The 19,997-nt window shown below is 38.8% G+C and overlaps 1 long non-coding RNA gene across 2 annotated transcripts in view; it reads right to left on the reverse strand.

Moving 5' to 3' along the window:
- Positions 1-660: 660 nt before the first annotated feature.
- Positions 661-19,997, reverse strand: part of LOC309862648 — a 75,030-nt gene continuing 55,693 nt past the window's right edge. For both annotated transcript variants that reach the window (XR_014310625.1, XR_014310626.1), the window contains exons 8-10: positions 19,335-19,544; positions 14,740-14,943; positions 661-1,248 (exon numbers count right to left, since the gene is read on the reverse strand). This is a non-coding gene — a long non-coding RNA (uncharacterized lncRNA). The remainder of the gene's footprint in view (positions 1,249-14,739; positions 14,944-19,334; positions 19,545-19,997) is intronic.

Raw genomic sequence — 19,997 nt, forward strand, 5'->3', positions numbered from 1 at the left:
AGGCTTGCAGACCTGAAGGCTACTCCTGTTGAGAATCAGGCAAAAACTAAAAAGCCAAGGCACCTGGACAGAAATGGACATGAAAGGAGCACACGGTGAGCCACTGTGTGGGTGGTTATGAGAGCATGAGTCAGTGGATGTTATGTGGGGGTGGAAGTTAAGCGTGCATGTGAGGTTGGGTTAGAGGACTATAAGCAGAAAGAAGAAAGGGAGATTGACAACCAGTGGTAGGAAGAAAGGGAGAGAAAAGAGAGACAAAGTAGTCACTTGTAATTTTACCCAGTGCATGTGAGGACGTGTTCTATCTGCCAAATGTTTCCCCTAATATGTGCAGGGACAAGCAAGTGTTAATACTTATGAGGTTAGAATTGGGCAACTTTATGACCAAGGTAGATATTTAGTAATTTCTTCTGGCTACCACTTTCACCAGAATCTTTCTTTTTTAACAAGTTATAAATCGTTCCCTATTATCTTTGTGCCAGCTGCTTAGAAATGTCATAGCTTGGTTTGAGCATCTCAGAAACCCAACTGAATAGATAAAAGAGGGCTAAGTAAAAATGATGGTTATAATTAAAGTGTGTGATTCTAAGACATTCCTATCTTCCCTATCAGAGGATTAAGATCTGTGGTGAAGGAACCAGAACCATCAAGTTCATGTTGGCAAATATTTTAATACATGAGTAAATTCACAAATCTGAGCACATCGGCAGCTGGCCCTGCTGCAGCAGTGAGGACAAGAGTGTGGATGCAGCAACCAAAGGAGAGTGGCATCCATAGCAGCCTGAGAGGGCCTTTGCCTCCAGAGTTCCCCAATGTTATGACCTAATTCTTGACCCATCTTGCTCCTCTAGGAGGCCAGCAGAAGTTGAATGCATATTCTGAAACCTCTTTTTTCCACTTTGTGAGAAAAAATTATATAATTTGAGGTGACGCTCATATGATGGATGTGCAGTTTTCACATCGTAAAAAGCAGGTGCTAAGTGAGCTTGGTGTGCGCAATACTCCTACGCAGAAACCATCTGTGAGAGAGCTCCAGAGTCAGCGACCCGTGTACATTTCACATTTTTAGAGGGCAGGAAGGGAGGCAGAGATGATCTTGGATGCACAGGGTAGTGGGCTAGCCTCATGGATTCCACTTCATGGAGGTTTCAAATTCCTGCTGATGTTCTGGAAAAGACTCCAGCATTTTACCTAGGTTGGTATGGTTCTTTCCAGATTTCTCCCTTTTCCCAATTCTCATCTCCATCTCTAATGAAAAAGATTTTTAAAAAATTAATTAAGGTTAAAGTTTTTTCATTAGAAAAATAAGGGGCTTAGTGTTAGTCTTCTTCAGTCAGGAATCTTTTCAAGGATATGATGAAAACTGTGGACCATTCTCCATAACAATGCATATGTCTACAAAGACTCAAACCTTTTCAAACTTTTCTCTGGGACAGTGGTTCTTAAACTGCCGGTCCACTAGAATCCCCTGGAGAACTTTAAAGACTAGGGATGCTTGGACCCCACCCTAGAATAATTAAATCAATATACCTCAAAGGGCCTGTGTATAATATAATGTTCAAAAATCTCTTCAGGTGATTCTAATGTAGAATCAGGCCTAAGCATTGGATCCCCAGAATACTAAGTGAACACAACAAGGAAAAAAGTTGGGGAGTAAAGAAAGCCAAGAAGCAATATCTACATATTGCTATAATATCTAACTAGAAGGATACACTCTAGGAGATACAAAAGATGAAGAGTAAAGAAGACAAGACGCAAATGACTTGCTCCTTATTGCCAATTCCAGATTATTCTTGCTTCCTCCACCTAAAAACAATCACCTGCATTGAACTGCATGCCATAAGGCCTACCACCAGCTAGTTTCCTTGTTTCTGTCTTTCCCCAATGCTCCCACCTCCCACCTCCTAACAACAAATCCCAGGTCCCTTTCCCTCTTTCCTTGAAATTTTAACCCTTAGTTCATTGTCACTTACTTCCTTCAACATTGCTCCGGACAATTCTTGGTGATTTAAATATTCACATAAATAATCCTTCTGATATTCTGGCCTGTCAATTCCTTGACTCAACTCTCTCAAAGATCTTGCCTATACCATTCCTCTGCCACTGACTTTCGTGGTCATATCCCACTAGACCTTGTTATTAACAATCACTTAATCCCTTTATAACCTCAATTCCAAGCATCCTACCCTCTGACCACCACCTCCTGTCTTTCCAACTTATACTCTCTAGTGCCCCAACTCCAACATCCTTCATGTCACCTCCTGCAACTTACTGATCTTACTAACTTTGGATTGTCCCCTACTCCATCTTCATGTCATCACTTGCCTCTTGTCCATCATCATTATCATCCCCTTACTCCCTTGTCTTTATGTGGCAAAAGTACAACAATGGTTACATCCATCTCTACACCTACTCTGAGCTCACATGTACACAGCTGACCTTGACTTCAGGAAAACATGCATCCATATCTACTGGTCTCACTAAAAATGCATGACCATCAACCTCAAATGGACTACAGAGCCACCCAATAATCTAACAAAATCCCCCAGTTCATTAATTTTCTCCCATTCCCATATGATTATTTCACATCTTATCCCCTCTTCCAATTCCTCCTTCCCCATCTTCATTCTCAGCTGATGACCTTATTTCCATTTTCTCTGAGGAAATACAAGTAATCAGAAAAGAGCTTCTTCATGCTCTTACCACCCTATCTATCTAACCTAGCTGTATCTCTATCCATATACTCAACATTCCCTCCTGTTACACTGAAGGAATAGTTTGTATTCCTGTCTAAGGGCAAGGCCTCTACTTATGCACTAGATCCTGCCTTCACTTTATCACTCAAGGACATCACTGTAGCAATTCTCCCCACCACCCAACCATCAATTTTCTCATTTCTAATAGATCATTCTCATGATCATAGAAACAGGCTATTTTTCCCACCTTAAAAATAGCTTTGGGGCACATCAGCGGCACAGTCTGTCAAGAATCTGACTCCTGTTTTCAGCTTGGGTCATGATCTCAGGCTTGTGAGATCGTGCCCTATGTCAAGCTCCATGTTCAGCATGGAGTCTGCTTGGGATTCTCTCTCCCTCTCCCTCTGTCCCTCCCACTGGGTGCAAAACCAATGAATTTTGGAACACACACACACACAAATAAATTTTAAGAAAGTAAAAAAAAAAAAAAGAACAAAAGAAAGAAAGAAATCTGGGGAAAAAAAGTTTTGACTGTTCACCGCTCTCTCCCTATGATTTCATTTCCCTGCTCCCCTTTATAGCAAAACTCTGGAATAATGATCTCTTCTTACTGACTCTTTTCTCTCTCCTCTCATTCTCTCTTAAACCCCATTTTTGTCCATACTAACTCACTGAAATAGCCCTTTTCAAGTTCACTAACAACTTCCCCCACTGCTATAAGCCCATCAGTTTGCAGCCTACAGCTTACTTCACCTACCGACACTCTGGATTTTTCTCCTTCATCAGTGTGCATTCTTCCCCAGGTACCTTTGCTGATTGCTCCTCATTACCCTAAGCTTTACACTTTGAGGCTTAATTCTCACACCTCCTCTTTCCTCCATCTACACTAACATCCTTGGTGATCTCAACCAGCTTCTCAGCTTAAACACCATATACATGCTGATAATTCCAAATTTATATTTCTAGGTCTGAACTCTCTCTCAAACTCTAGACTTGTACATCTAGCTGCTTATTTGACATCTCCACTGGCTATTTCTTCTTCCTGGGATGTTCTTCCAACAGCTATTCACATGGCTTACTTCCTTATTTCTTTATTCCTAGACCTTCTTTGTGTACACAATGAAAAACAGCATCTACTCCCAACCCCCACACTCCCTATCTTTCTCTACTGTTTCTCTCTTAAGCAATTATCAGTGTCTGACATATGTTATATTTTGTATTATTATCTATTCATTATCTGTTTCTACCCACCAGAATATAATCTCCATGAGTCCTGGCATTCTTGGTATATTTGCCTGGTACAAAATATGTATTCAAATATTCATTGATTGAATGAATGGCCCTAAACTCTAGATTTGGAAAATCAGTGGGAGAAAACAGGAAATATCCCTACTTACATGCTAGATTACTAACAAAGAGATCTTTAAGGGTATTTTATATTATCTCCCCATTTTCCTCTGAGTGGTGGCAGCTAAAGTTAGCCTACTGGAACACAATGATGAGGTGGAAAACCTAAGGGCGGGGGAAGCTTGTTCTTTTAGCTGCTTCCCTTGGGAAGGATGCTTGTGCTCTCAGCTGGGGAATTGGGCCAGAGTTCTCAGAGTGGATCCTGGAGGACTTGTCCCATGCAATGCTTCATAAGGAAGAGGCAAATATGTACAGCAGGACCCACAGGGGTAACTCTCTTCTTTATGCACTCAGTCAATCCATACCTCCTACTTTTGTGAGAAAATACTAAGATTTGAATACTTAAGGAGAAAAAAGGTAAAGAAGACTAGGGAGTTATAGCAGTGCAACTGAATATAGTGAGCATTGGTATACTGATCAAAAGAGAAACATCTATCAGGTTGCATGGTCAAAAGAATGACTTATAAATCTGGAGTTTAAGTTTTTTTGGTGTGTGTGGTTTTTGTTTCCCTTGCCATTATTAGAGTTATGGATTTTGGTTGCCACCTGGGGTCATTATCGGTGGTAACTAACAATTGTGGTTATCAACAATGGTTGGGTCAGTGAGACAGGTGAGGGTAAATCACATCATTTGGGGCTGACTCTTAGTTTAGATGACCTTTTGTTGCAGTAAATATTAAAGACAGACATGGAAGGAGATAGGAATCTTAATTAGTCACATACATCCTACAGAGTCTGTGGAAAAAGGGAAGGACTCTTTTACTAACTGCTATGGTAAGGAAGGATGAGTTTATTGATGGAGTACATTTATATATGAAACCTTCATGTGTTTTTCTACACTTGTGCTGGTAATCTCATTTTTTTCCTGCATACTCTACCTCCTGAGTCATTTCCTAGCCACTGTTACAATGTGTGTGTGGTGTGGTGGTGGGGGTGGTGGTGGGAGACACAGAAGGTGTAGAACCTGGGAACTGTCCCAATTTATTATACCCTGGGCAGGACAGTCACCATATTTTTTTTTTTCATGGTCAAGTAGGATTTATTTTAGAAATTGGATTGTTTAATATAGTACATCTACTAATATATATCCCACTATTGACATAAAAACTTTTTAAAAGTCCTCTATTTATTAACACAGTACCAATAAAATAAAAAAAAATTATGATGACTTCCTAATCTTGAATCTTTTTTTGGTTTTGTTTTTTTTTAATTTTTATTTATTTTTAAAATTTCTTTTCAGTGTTCCAGAATTCATTGTTTATGCACCACACCTAGTGCTCCATGCAATACATGCCTTCCATAATACCCACCACCAGGCTCACCCAACCCCCCATCCACATCCCCTCCAAAACCTTCAGTTTGTTTCTCAGAGTCCATAGTCTCTCATGGTTCATCTCCCACTCTGATTTCCCCCAACTCCCTTTTCCTCTCCATCTCCCCAATGTCCTCCATGTCACCGTATTTAAGAGTAGATATGACAAAGAACTGCAAGGTCTAGAGAAAAACAGGGAACAAAATCATGATATTGTTGGAAACTAGGTCCTTTGAGAAAATATTAAACTGGTTTGGCTCATAAGAGAAGACCACATGCTGTCTTCAGATACGTCGAGGTTTTCTTAAGGGTCTGAGCCCTTGTCGCTATGACAGAATTTGGAGATGTAAACTAAATTAGGAGGTATATTTGACAATTTCAAGAGTATTTTGGCAGATCCTAAAGCAAAGGTCCAAATGAGAATTCTAATAGCTTACACTCTGGATGACTTGCAGGTTTTGATAACTAGGATTTTGGAAGCCACTTTGAACCAGCTCTTTGATGGGTGCTATCTGGCCTCTCTAACCTGGCTTCTATGCAGTCAGGACACCTAATTGTTATGAAATGGGGACACCCAGTCTTCTATACTGTCTTAGGTGGCATCCCCAGCATATGATTTACCTGTATAATAATTCAATGCTTCAGTTTTACCTTAGCAGGGATAAATTCACCCTCCCTTTTTATTTTTTATCTGCTTTGAAAGAATTTTGCCAAAATTTCTAAAATTTCTAAAAGAACACATTAGAGGAAGTTCATGAAGAGAACTTGATCAAGATGCTGCTCAATCTTTCACACTCAAATATCTGCTAGCTTTCTTTCTGTTTGTTGTTTAAAGTGCATGTGGGACTTTTCGGGGGCCTCTATTCAACAATGTTTGGGGTATAGGAAAGTCTTTAAGCTGCACTGGTTGGTGGCAATTATATCTTTGAGATGATCAATGCTCAGAAAATCCTGACAAAGCCATGCAGGGAAGTAGAAAACAAAACAATGCTGCAGACATGATTTTATCATTTAATTAGAAACCAGCAACTTATTTGTAGATTTTTTAATGTTATTGAAGGCATTTCTTGTGAATAAAGCATGAAACAATTACATATATAAAATAAGCTTATAATATATATAATAGTGACTGACTATTAAAACAATGAAGCTGTCAACTAGATACATTTATAAGCTAGAAATCTTTAAAGATAATTTTTAATCTGTGTGGTAGATTGTAGCGGTGGCCCCAGTTTTTCATGCCTCCCTCTCTCCATATCCTTCGGTGGTACCCTTCCTTGGTGACTCTGGGCTTGGGGACATGACTTGCTTTTTTTTAATGAGATAGTAGTAAACTTGCCCCAAGCAAAGACTTGAAAAAAAGACTTGTTATCTCCATTTTCTTTTTTGGACCCCTGGTACTACCATCAAAATATGCCTAGGCTGGGCTGCCTAGGTGGCTTAGTGGGTTAAGCCTCGGTCTTTGGCTCAGGTCATGATCCCAGGGTCCTAGAATCGAGCCCCAAATCGGGCTCTCTGCTCAGTGGGGAGCCTGCTTCCTCCTCTCTCTCTGCCTGCCTCTTTGCCTACTTGTGATCTCTCTCTCTCTCTCTGTCAAATAAATAAATAAAATCTTAATATATATATATATATATATATATATATATATATATATATATGCCCAGGCTGGAGAGACATGGGAGCCTTGTAAGGAGTACTTAGTTACTTAGTGTCCAGGACAAGGCCAATCTGCTACTGATTACAAACACAGGAGTGAGCCCAACCAAGATCAGTTAAATCTATCCCAGATCAGCAGAGTTATTAAGCCATCCCATAACTTATGAGAAATAATAAGTGGTCATTGTTTTTAGCCACTATGTTTTGGGGGTGTTGGTTATATGGCAATGGCTAACTGATGCATTGTGGTTCTTAGGTGCTTCAGGGATTCATCTGCTTGAGGGATTATTCTTCAGAATCTCTAGAGGCTACTTTTAGGAGCATGAAGTGGTGTCAGTCCAAACACCAATTTTTTGCCTTTCTCCTAGAAAGGCAGCAAGTATCTAAAGAAGTATTGCAATAGTATTAGGTGATAGAGGGCAGCAGCCTTGTCAAGGCCTGTAAAATGAATGTCCTTATTTCCTGTAGATAAGTGACCCAAAAGGCATTATAATAGGCTGAGTGGAAAATGTAGATAAAATATTGAGTATTAATGAGATTACTGATGCAAGAACTCTGCTAGGCAGAAGATGGGATTAGCTGCCCTTGGTTTTCTTGGAGATATGGAATCACAAGGTCATCATCATCATCAACATGGCTAATCATTATTGAATACTTACTCCAGATATTGTACTGAGTGCTTTGCATGCCACATCACATTTAATTCTCATAATAACTCTATGAACTAGGTATTAAGTAGTGCCATCTCTGTTTTACAAATAAAGAAACTAAGGGTCAGAGAGATTCTCCAAGATGAAATTGCTCTTAAATCGTAGAGTTAGAATTCAAACTCAAGTAGTCTGACTCTAAAGCCCATGCCCTTAAACTCCCTACTCTATAATCAAAATGCATATTTTTTTAGGGGAAGAAAAAGGAATCTAGTCCAACTCCCTCATTTGGCAGATGAAGAATTGAGACCAGAGTTGTTGGTATACAGACTCTGTGTCTAACACAGACTGAAGGAACTCTCCTTATACTCGGCCCAAATCACCCAAAACTGGACAAAACCCAAACTGTTTTTGTAAGGCTGCACCTAAGACTAGATTCCATATATAGGTGTACTTTTTGTGTTTTGCAAAATGGTGCCCAGCCAGAGGCTGAAATCCAGAATGCACTTCTCTCAGCTAGGACATAGTGCTATATCCTCTCAGAGGAAGAGGTACTTTCAAAAATAATTCTTTTGTACAGAGAGGGAGATGTTTTTGTTTTTCTTTTTTCCATTTTCACAAAAATACTGTTAAAACATCTGCCAGCTGTGTGCAGTAACACACAGTTAAAGACCATTCCATTTTCTCACACACAGAAAAAATAGAGGAAGTGTGACTAGTTGCTTTTTAATAAATAAATGTTGAATGAATGAACTTTAAATGAACAAAGATGTCTTCATTATGCACAGACACACAGGGACCAAAGCACACGGAACATGCAAATTTGTCACTGGAGACCAAAGCTATGGCACCGAACCATTCTTTTTTTTTTTTTTTTTAATATTTTATTCATTCATTTGACAGAGATCACAAGTAGGCAGAGAGGCAGACAGAGAGAGAGGAGGAAGCAGGCTCCCTGCTGAGCAGAGAGCCTGATGCGGGGCTCGATCCCAGGACCCTGGGATCATGACCTGAGCCGAAAGCAGAGGCCCCAACCCACTGAGCCACCCAGGTGCCCCATCACCGAACCATTCTTGAGAAATGACTGATACAATCTAATTTTCCAATCTTAAAAATTAAAAACTATATATATATATATATATATATATATATATATATATATTGCTTTCTTAAGCCATCCCCTTCTTTCTGTAAATGGGGCTTCATGAAATTCAAACTCAAAGAAAGTTTAGAGCTGTGTTTATTCCTCATCTGAATGTATTCCCCAGCAACCCTTCTTTTCTAGAACAAAGGAAACTAATTGCTCTTGCAAGCTAGGTGGCTTGCATTACAAATTTTAATGCTTCACCAGAAACTGAGGCAAGCCAATTCCCTCCTCCATTCTCACATCCTCCCCCACCATGGCCCACACCTCTGCTGACTGCAGCAATCTGAACTGAGTACTTGTAAGGCCACTCTTCTCCCTTTGCCTCTAATAACCCAATCTAACTATTGTGGTGAGTAATTTCCTTACCACTTCTGTTGTTAACAAATGCTAATAATGCTGCACGATACAGATCGAGCACGGCTACTGAAAAAGAAACTACATAAATTATTTTTAAAAGTTACCATCAAAAGAAATGCTTTTCTGAAGGAAATTATTTTTTAACGGCTCAAGGCATTTGCCTAGCTTTCTGTTCAAGTGACCGCTTCTACATTAATTAACAAGTGATTCTCTTACATGAGCGGAAACTATCTTATCTAGGGTACACCTGCAGGCTTCTTTGGGTGGCTATAACTGCAGAGAAGTCACTATCTATTTTCTAGAACCTGCGTTATCTGCTTTCGTGATGCTTAGATTAATAGACTAAAGTTGTTCTATCTCATTTTGTGCCTGCTAAGTCTCAATTCTCTATTTGTAAGAATCAGGGTTGAGCAGGTGGTTGGTATGCAATTACATTTCTTATACATGCCAATAATCAGTGAATTAGGCCTTTCAGTCATTCAATCAATCAGTCATTAATGCAGCAAATATTTACTAAGTGCCTTTGTGTGCCCTGCATTGTGCCAGACCCTGGAAAGAAAGCAGCGAGCAAGAACAGTCATCCGGAGTCTTTACATTGTAGCCAGTGGCCGTTATCTGAGGTGCTGCCTAAAAACAGAAAAAAACAACCAAGGAATTTAACCCACCATCATTGAGATGAATTTAATGCTAAGCCTAATGAAGGAATCTCCCCAGCACATTAAATGTCTGAAATTCTTATTCCATAATAATTCACCCAACTAATTTTATCAGATTAATCTAGATGTAGCTAATATTGTCATGACTTCCGTATCTTACCAATGTCTTAATGTGTGCTTTACTAGCCTGTCCCCAAATTCATGTAAGTCTAGATTATAGGTTTTAATTCCTGTGAAAGTCTCAAAGACAAAATCCATTTTGTGAGCAAAAATGGTGCTTCTAACTCCTTCTAACTTCATCTTAAAATCATACATGGGTCATCAGCAGTAAATGTGAACAGAAATTATGGAAAAAAACCCTCAGTGCGACTGAAAAACAAACCTCGAGTGCACATTTGTCTGATCTTATTTAGTGTCATTTTCACACATAAAGGCCTGCGTGCTTTCATTTTCTCAAGCACGCGTGTCATTAAGGTTTGCCGTGTGTCTTCACAAAGCAGGGACCTGATATCATCTCAAGAAATACCAAATAAGCACAGTCTCCATAAGTGTTTTCTGATGATGTAATGCTTCCTATTTATTGTTTTAAGTAGCATCTTATTTTATCTTTCAGGTTAGTGCATGTTTATGATAAATGCTGAATAATGAGTTCAAGACTCCTCAACTTAGAGATGAAAAACAAATTCCTTGAAAGCAGTTTGTCACTTTGCCTCCTAATTTTCAGAATGCTATTTAATCTGCCAGTGACTAAGCTGTAGGAAAAATCTTTTTCTGTTGTTATGTAAAGGAAAATGTGGGTGGAAGGAATAAGGTCTGGTCTAAATCCACCTCACGATTGGACTGTCAGAGATAAAGGAAAAAGGAAATCTCTGCTTTCCCCAGGTAGGGATGTGAGGTTGCTTAGAATTCCACTTTTGGGGAAGTCCACCATCAAGGCGATGTAAATTCTCAAGTAGCAAATTGACTCAGCATGTTCCTAAGCCACAGGCCTCCTAGGTGACGTATGCTAAATTCACGTCATTTGCCCATTTGCTCTCACTAGGTGACAGGGAAACCATGTATTTTCCCCACTTCATGCACACACAAAGCGGAAGCATACTAAGCTCCCCTGTGGGTCTTGTTCTTATTCATCTTTCTAACAATTAAGACATTCTATACCTGATCAGAATGATTCATTTTAATTCTTTTCACCTTTATTCCAGTGAGTTTAGAGTGAACAATTATAGATGATCCTCCTTTGCCTAAAGGTCTTTCCTCTTTTTCTTTCTTTCTTTCTTTCTTTCTTTCTTTCTTTCTTTCTTTCTTTCTTTCTTTTCTTTCTTTCTTTCTTTCTTTTTCTTCTTCTTCTTCTTCTTCTTTTTTTTTTTTTTTGGAAGATTTTATTTGTTTATTTGACAGAGGGATTGAGATCACAAGTAGGCAAAGCAGCAGGAGGAGGGCGGGGCGGGATGGGGGGGGTGGCAGGGGAAGCAGGCTCCCAGCTGAGCAGAGAGCCCAATGTAGGGCTTGATCCCAGGACCCTGAGATCATGACCTGAGCCAAAGGCAGAGGCTTTAACCCACTGAGCCACCCAGGTGCCCCTTTCCTATTTCTTGAGTAGTCAGGAAAATTATTTTACATCTTGTAAATCTGTTTAGAAATAACTGAGATTGTCAGAGCCCTAACCACAATATTCCTCAATGTCTATTTAGCAAATAAATTCAGCATCAGACGTGGCAACCACCACTGTGATAACATTTTAAAGGTATGATCCATAAGAAAGTGGTTTTTGGGTTTGTTTGGTTTTTTTGACCCCTGAAGAAAGTCAGGGAACTAATATTTAACAGGTCCCTGCTATGTGCAAGGATCAGTTTTAATGGACTCAACACATACCCTTTCAAGGCAAAAACTTCCTTGTCATTTTTCTCATTAAAAGACTGATGATTTTTACTAAGAATAAGAAAATTACTAACAGAGGACAGAGTTTATAGAAATACAGAGAATTGTGAGTCTTAAGCTTCCTCTTCTCGGCAAGTTACACGTAATTTCATGTGATGTCATTGTATTCCCATGTCCAATTGTCTGTTCCTACAATAATAGGAATCATCCTGGGCCTCTTGCCATTGGCAATATGTTTGAGCAGTAGACACACATTAGCACTTACAAGTGTGACCTTGCACAAGTTTCCCGAACCCTTTTTCAGTTCTCTCATCTCTAAAATGAACGATAAAAATAATTACCTCACAAAGGTGAGGATTAGGTGGTTTATTGCACTTCATTGACTCTAGGTTGTCATTGATTGTAAGAGGTAGCCTGGTTTACGATGCATTAATATATAAATACATTGTCCAAGAATAGTAAAAGGTAGAATACGTAAAAAACTGAGAATAATTCCTGGCACAGAATATGTACCTGGTAAATGTTAACTGTCATGATCTATTAGCAACCCGTGGGCCACGGTGCAAGAGTGGGCTTGCCAAACCCTCTGTGGGCTGTGGCTTCCTCAACCAAGGCAGGACACCTGGGCATGGGCAGGAGGCTCGGCTACCCTGGGCTCAGAGAATAGGGAGCTCAATCAGTCACTTTAAAACTTTTTTTTTCCCCTTAGAGGATAAATCTTTTTTCTAAATTAAATCTTACCCAGGACCTTACGTGTAAAACAGATGAAAGAAGACTTTCCCTGATGAAAGCAGTGAAGGAGGGGCACAAAATGCTGCCCATCTTCCCTCACCTTCACCCACACGGCGGCCTCTCCAAAGAGCCCTGTGAGAGGAGTGATATCGCTTTTTTAAAATAAAGGGATAATGAGTCTCCTAAAACTTCTACCGGTGTTTGTTAGTCCATTACTCCAAACCTTGTCACATTTACCTTACTGAAATGTCATCTTATTTGTGGCACGTATTAATGCCTGATATGTGCACTAGATATGTACACAGAACACACTTTCAATATACTTTTCTCACCTTCCTCTAGTTTGGTCTCAAAACTCCCTTAATTTGTTGCCTGTGTCTGAGGCTGTCCTTCCATCTCAGCCAAGTCACCTCATGATGCCCTCTCAGAGGTTGCCTAATGCTCTCAGGGGACACATCATGAAGGATGTCGAGTTTTATTTCACGTATACTTTCAGTTATCAAGGACTTTTAAATTTAATGTCTTTTTCTTAAAACTCTCCTTGAGCTCTGTCTCCGGAAGCCTCCAAATAATAAATGGAATTTAATAAACTACTATGGTACACCAATTATGATATGCAATATTATATGGGAAGAACTTTCTCTTCCTGGATTACCTGCATAAAACTTAGAAATACTCACATGAAAGTATTTTCTCCCTTCTGGGTGGGTGTGTGTGTGTGTGTGTGTGTGTGTGTAAGAAAGAGAGAGAGAGAAGTTTGGGGCATATTATGTGTAAAGTAGGAAACAACAGTGTGAAGTTTTCCACAGAGGTCCATGACTGTAGCAGCTCAGAGAGCTTTGAACACAGGAAAAAATTAACACAGGTAAAAGAGAGCTCTTTCTAAAATAAAATAGCTCCATAAAGATTCAGAAAGAAAACAGGATATTCCCAAATTAATTTTTTCTCAGATATTGCCTTTTACAACTTTCCCTGACTTATGGTTTCATAGATCAGGAAAAGGCAGAGTGTTGCTTTCTTGTTAAAGTATCATTGACTCATTAAAGAGAGGGGGGAAAAACCCAACAAAGATCAAATACCGAAGGTCATAATTCTTTGCTCCTAAAAGAGAATATAGCACTCAAGTGATTTTACTTTAAATGAATACTTAGAAACTAGAAAACTTTGTTTAATAAAACAACTATAATTAAAATATATGTTCATTTCATGATATGAGGATTGAACAAGAAACAAAGTGTGATGAAATCAAACAAAGCTGGGAAAAGAGAAGAAGAGAGAAGAAATCTGCAGAGAGAACGGAAGAATAGAGAGATCCAGAGAGAGGGTGAGGCAGAATCAAAAGGAGAGGGAGGTGGACACTCAGAACTTTCCTAAATTCTGTGGATCATTTGGGTTGTGATCACTGGGGGTCATCATGCTCAATGATCACTGTTGATCTTCCTCAACTGCCTTAATTCTTACATTTCTAAGGTCTCCATTCTAAATGATGATCTGAATACCAAATCCATTAAAGATTATTCTCTTAACACACCAGCAAAGATCAGAGCTGTGGTTTTGAAAGCTGGGTAAAAACCAAGTCAAGGGCCAGAGAGTCCTACAGCCCTGTCATGCCATTAAAGTCTCCAGCTGATGCACATACGGATGGCAGAAATAACAGGACTTTTGCCAAATGGGCTGACATGACATGTGATGACCTGTGACGACTTATCTGTGGACATCCACAAACACTGAACTATCCATCTCCTCATATCATGAAGACTGAATTTTAGTTAACTCTCTTTTGTTTTGTTTTTGTTTTCTTTTGTTTCTTTTGTTCTGTCCTGATTTCCTCCTTGGTGCCTATTTTAAAGTTCTGGGGGCTAACTGGAGCAGAAGGTGAGTGTTCTAATGTTCTCATTACAAAGAAAAGGCTCAAATAACAATGATAATTGGTAAAATAGATGTAAATAACTTAGTTATATGTTTGGCCATTAAATTGTCAAGATAGCTGATTTTCTGATTGTCTGTGCTATTCAAGACCTAAATGGCTATAGGAGTTTGTTCACTTTTTTCTTTCTTCTTTCATGGATATAAAACATCAGGAAATTATTGTCAAGTCTTAATACTGGACCAGGTTGTCACTGGTTATAAATAAAAGAGAGACAGTTGGATATTCCAACCCAGATTGGAAGCTGATTATTATTAACTCAGACAAGATATACATTTACATTCTGGATACCACCAAGAATAATTTTGCAAAAGGACTCCTTACCCCAAATCCATGTATCAGACGCAACATCATTGGGGTCCAATCCTTTCATGGAGTATCAGACTGTATCTGCACAGACTGTTTTGTTCTAATCCAATGATATTGGCAATGGAGGAAATTTCCTGTTGTGGAGAGAACTGGTCAGGCTGTACAGGCAGATCACCCAATCATTCAATGTTCTGCTTTTTAGAACCTTGGTTTTCTTGTCTGTAAGGAGGGATAACAAAAGTACTTAGTTACCACATTGTTGCTTTACATAAGATAATGTCTGTAAAGTACTCAGCTATATATGTGTTTGTTCTTTTTTTCTTTCTTTTTAAAAAAGATTTTATTTCTATTTATTTATTTGAGCGATGGAGAGAAACAGTGCAAGGGGTGGGGAGGAGCAGAAGGAGAGGGACAGGCAGATTCTGTGCTGAGAACAGAGTCCAACGCAGCTAGATCTCATGACCCAGAGACCACAACCTGAGCTGAAATCAAGACTCAGACCAACTGAATCAAGAGCTTAACCAACTGAGCCACCCAGGCATCCCTATAAGTGTTTGTTTTAAAAATTATTAATATTACTTTTTAAAAATTGTTCCAAGGTCTTTTCCTAGCAGGAGCTACCCCTGCCCCCCCCCTTTATTGCCAAAGAAGAGTCTCTTATGTGTGACTATTTCTCAGTTTAATGGCTGATTTCTTTGAGATTTTGAGCCCTCAGCCTTTGAGCAAAGCTCACAGCCTGTTCCCTGTCCTTCACTTTGTTAATCAGTCACTCTCATTTATGCATACTGTACATAAAGAATCAATATTTAAAGAATTGAAGTACTAAATCTGTCCTATAATTCATCATTAAAATGGCAATGAAAAATAATGATTTTTGATGACTCCGATGTCATTTCAGGATTCTTCAGTACCTTGTCCCCCGAGTATAGTTTAAGGTTGAGGTTGGGTATATATGCACAAAATAATTACATATCATGTCTAATCTTTGTTCTTTATTTAAATTCAATTATCCAACTTATAGTACATCATTAGTTTCAGGCGTAGTTTTCAATAATTTATCGGTTGCATATAACATTTATCAGTGCTCATCGTGTCATGTGCCCTCCTTAATGGCCATCACCCAGGTTATCCCATCCCCCCACCCACCACACCTCCACCAACCCTCAGTTTGTTTCCTGTAGTTAAGAGTCTCTTATGGCTTTTCTTCCTCTCTGATGACTTATTTAGTTTTGTCTCCCTTCCCCTATAGTTCTCTGCCCTGTTTCTTATATTCCACATGTGAGTAAAACCATATGATACTTATCTTTCTCTGATTGACTTATCTTGTTCAGCATAATACCCTCCAGTTCCATCCATGTTGATGTAAATGTATTTAATATAAGTATTCACCCTTTTTGATGGCTGAGTAATATTCCATTGTGTATATATATATATATATATATATATATATATATATACACACACACCACATCTTCTTTATAATCCTAAAATTTGTATGGAACCAGAAAAACTCTGAATAGCCAGAGGAATGTTGAAAAAGAAAACCAAAGCTGGTGGCATTACAATTCCAGACTTCAAGCTCTATTACAAAGCTGTGATCACCAAGACAGCATGGTACTGGCATAAAAACAAACACATAGATCAATGGAACAGAATAGAGAACCCAGAAATAGACCCTCAACTCTATGGTCAACCAATCTTCGGCAAAGCAGAAAAAAATACCCAACAGTAAAAGGAGAGTCTCTTCAACAAATGGTGCTGGGAAAATTGGACAGCCACATTCAGAAGAATGAAACTCGACCTTTTCCTTATGCCACACACAAAGATAAACTCAAAATGGATCAAATACCTAATATGAGACAGGAATTCATCAAAATCCTAGAGGAGAACACAGGCAGCAACCTCTTTGACCTCAGCATAGATGTGTCTCCAAAGGCAAAGGAAACAAAAGCAAAAATGAACAATTGGGACTTCATCAAGAAAAAAACGTTCTGCACAGCAAAGGAAATAATCAACAAAACTAAAGGGCAACCTACAGAATGGGAAAAGATATTTGCAAATGATGTATCAAATAAATGGCTGGTATCCAATCTTTGTTCTAAAACAGTGTATTCAGGGAGCCCATGAATCTAATAAATTCATGGGGCATTGTCTACAAATTGGCTAAATCATCTTCAACCATATATATGTTAGTTTTCAAAAAAACATAGCTAGTCTTAACAAATTAAATGCAAATTCATTTAAAAGCACTCCTGAATTCATAGTGACCTCCCTGACATTAGAATTACTCAAGCAAGAACATAATAATTAAAAAAAAAAAAAGAACTACTCAAACAAGATGAACACTAAAGTCATTACTACCATTTACTATTATAGAAAGTAAGGCATTTTGATATTAAACAGGAATTCATGACATAAAACACGATATTCTCAGATATAATAACATAAAAACTCAAAATTTCTATATGGCAAAGATGCCATAAAGGAGATAATATCAATATGTTTAACATATCTTTATATGAAATGGAAATATATATAATAGAAAAAAGAGCCTTGCAAGTAAGTAGGAAACAACCCCATAGACGACAAAGAATATGAAAAAGGCTGTTCACAGAAAAGAAATAGGCTGATAATAAGATATAAAAATGAGCCAAACTTAACTATTAATCAAAGAAAGATAAACCAATGACAAGATATCATGTTTTTGCCTAAGCACATCAGCAAATTTTCTTTTCAAAGATTTTATTTATTTGACAGAGAGAGAGAGATCACAAGTAGGCAGAGCAGCAGGAAGAGAGAGGGGGTAAAGCAGGCTCCCAGCTGAGCTCCTGAGATCCTGATGTGGGGCTCGATCCCAGGACCCTGAGATCATGACCTGAGCTGAAGGCAGAGGCTTAACCCAGTGAGCCATCCAGGCGCCCCGCACATTGGCAAATATTTAAAATATTCATAACATAAAAGGTTTGAGAGTGGAGGAGCAAAGGAAATTCTGTTGTTAGAGTGTAAATATGTAGATATGACATGTTAAAAGGCACTTTGGCAATTTCTTTCAAATTGTTAAAAGGATATAATCTTTCAAGTTGGGAAATGAAATGTAGTATATGTATCTTAAAGGGATATATTTCACATATGCTTAAAGATATAGATGTTTAAGAGTGTTCATTGAAGCACTGTTTGTAGGAGATACAAACTGGAAACAATTTAAATATTTATCAATAGGAGTATGAATGGGTAAATTATTATATAAAGCCATACAATGAAATATTAATCCAGCTATTTAATTGAGATAGCCCTGTATATGAACACTGTATGGATTGTTGTCCCTGACATATTTCAAGTAAAAAAAAAAAAAAAGTTGTAGAATATGCATGGTAAGATTAAATTTGTATTAACAGATTTTTATATGTCTGCATCCCTCTCTCTCTTAATTTCCATATATCTCTTCTCCATATAAAATTCTATTTTATTCAATCTCTATATATCTATATCTATTCTTTGATATTCTATGTACATAGGAAAATAGTCTAGAATGATATATAGTAAACTCTCAAGAGGAGTGAAAATGAGGGAGGAAAAGGGAGTAATTTAACATTTTGCTTTTTACTTCATACAACTGTATATATTTTGAATTCATTGTTTTATGACACAGATGTATTACTTTTGTAAATAAAAGATGAAAATCTTTGTGGCCCAGTCAGTTGAGCATCTGTCTCTTGATTTCGGCTCAGGTCATGAGATTGAGCCTTGCATTGGGCTCCAGCTCAGCAGGGAGTCTGCTTGAAATTCTCTCTCCCTCTCCCTCTGTGCCCCCCTGACTTCTGCTGGTGCTCTCTGCTACTCTCTCTCTGTCTCTTTCAAATCAATCAATCAATCAATCAACCTTAAAAAAAGATGAAAACTAGTAAGTTTCCAAAAATGATCCTTATTCCTAGAAACAGAAATAACTGTCCAAAATGAGTCTGCAGACTCCTTTCTAAGAGGTCCTACTGTTGCCCCTTGGGAGGAAGCTGGGGGAGGTTCCTATTCAGGTGATTAACAAGGGCTCAGTAGATACCTAAAAAAGAGGGCACAGCAAAGACCGACATCACATTTTTAAATCTTTATGACCATGCATTAAGGGCTGTAGGGCCAAGATGTTTATAGCTACTCATCACTCTAGGGAAGGAGAGAATAGTGTTTCTTTGATCATGGACAAGGACAAGGATTCTAGATAAGGTTGGTGGGGCTTGTCATATCTCCTGATGTGGAATTTGGTTGATGGAATGAAGGACAACTGATCTCTAGCCTCACTGATGGGTGTCATAGTTATCTAGAGGCCAGCCACTGTCTGAATACCTTTTGTTGGTAGCAGTGGTACATATCATAATAACTTAATATTGAACCAGTGGAGGCCTCTTTCTCAGAGATCATCCTGCAAAATATCTAATTCTATCCATGAGGGGATGCAGCAAGTGAAAAACAGAAAGTATTTGACAAATGATGACCACAAGAAGAGCTGCAAGATAGGACACGGGACTTGAGCCAAATAGTTTCCAGTACAGCTTTCCCCATGCAAAACCATGAACTAGCAGCATTCATTTTAACTCTTCCCTTCCTTTTATTCCTCTCACCATCAGTCTGTTCTCCCTGGCTAGAAGCCTTCTTCGGTTCGCAGGCTTCATTCCTACACAGAACAGGTAGTCTTCAGGCACAGTCCATTAGAGAAATTCTTGAAATGTGTCCATAAATCCTCTTTGTGGGTGACTAGAGCACCGTGCTTTTTGGTGATGACCCGAGTTACATTCCTGGAAAGAATGCCTCCAGCAGAAACCACCACCTCGCTGTAAGGTACCAAATAAACATAGAAGTTCAGTAAAAGCAGTGTGCTTATTACACAAGCATGCCTTCCAGCCGGACTGCCACCCTTAGCTTCTCCCAGATACAAGGTCTGAAGCTGCTATACTTATACACAATGATGTATATATGCAGAAGAATTATGGGCTACTCTGCCCCTCAAAGAAGTCTCTGGAGCCTGGAAAATAAAAATAGCAGTTGCTGACATTTCCTCTGAGAAGCAGATGAAATGTAAGGTTTTCCTCTTACCACAAACAGGAACACCAAATTTTGCAAATGACTTCAGGAGGCTCCTGGACCACTGAAACACATTGACGTGGTCTCAGGGGGTCCACAGAGGCCAAGACAGACTCCCTGTGCTGATGGGGAAGGGCCATGGAAGGAATGGCACCAGGGTTTTAAAATACCCAAGCTCAGTTGGGAAATGTGTAAAAATACAA

This window comes from Mustela nivalis (assembly GCF_964662115.1).
Source record: "Mustela nivalis genome assembly, chromosome: 4".
Classification (NCBI taxonomy): domain Eukaryota; kingdom Metazoa; phylum Chordata; class Mammalia; order Carnivora; family Mustelidae; genus Mustela; species Mustela nivalis.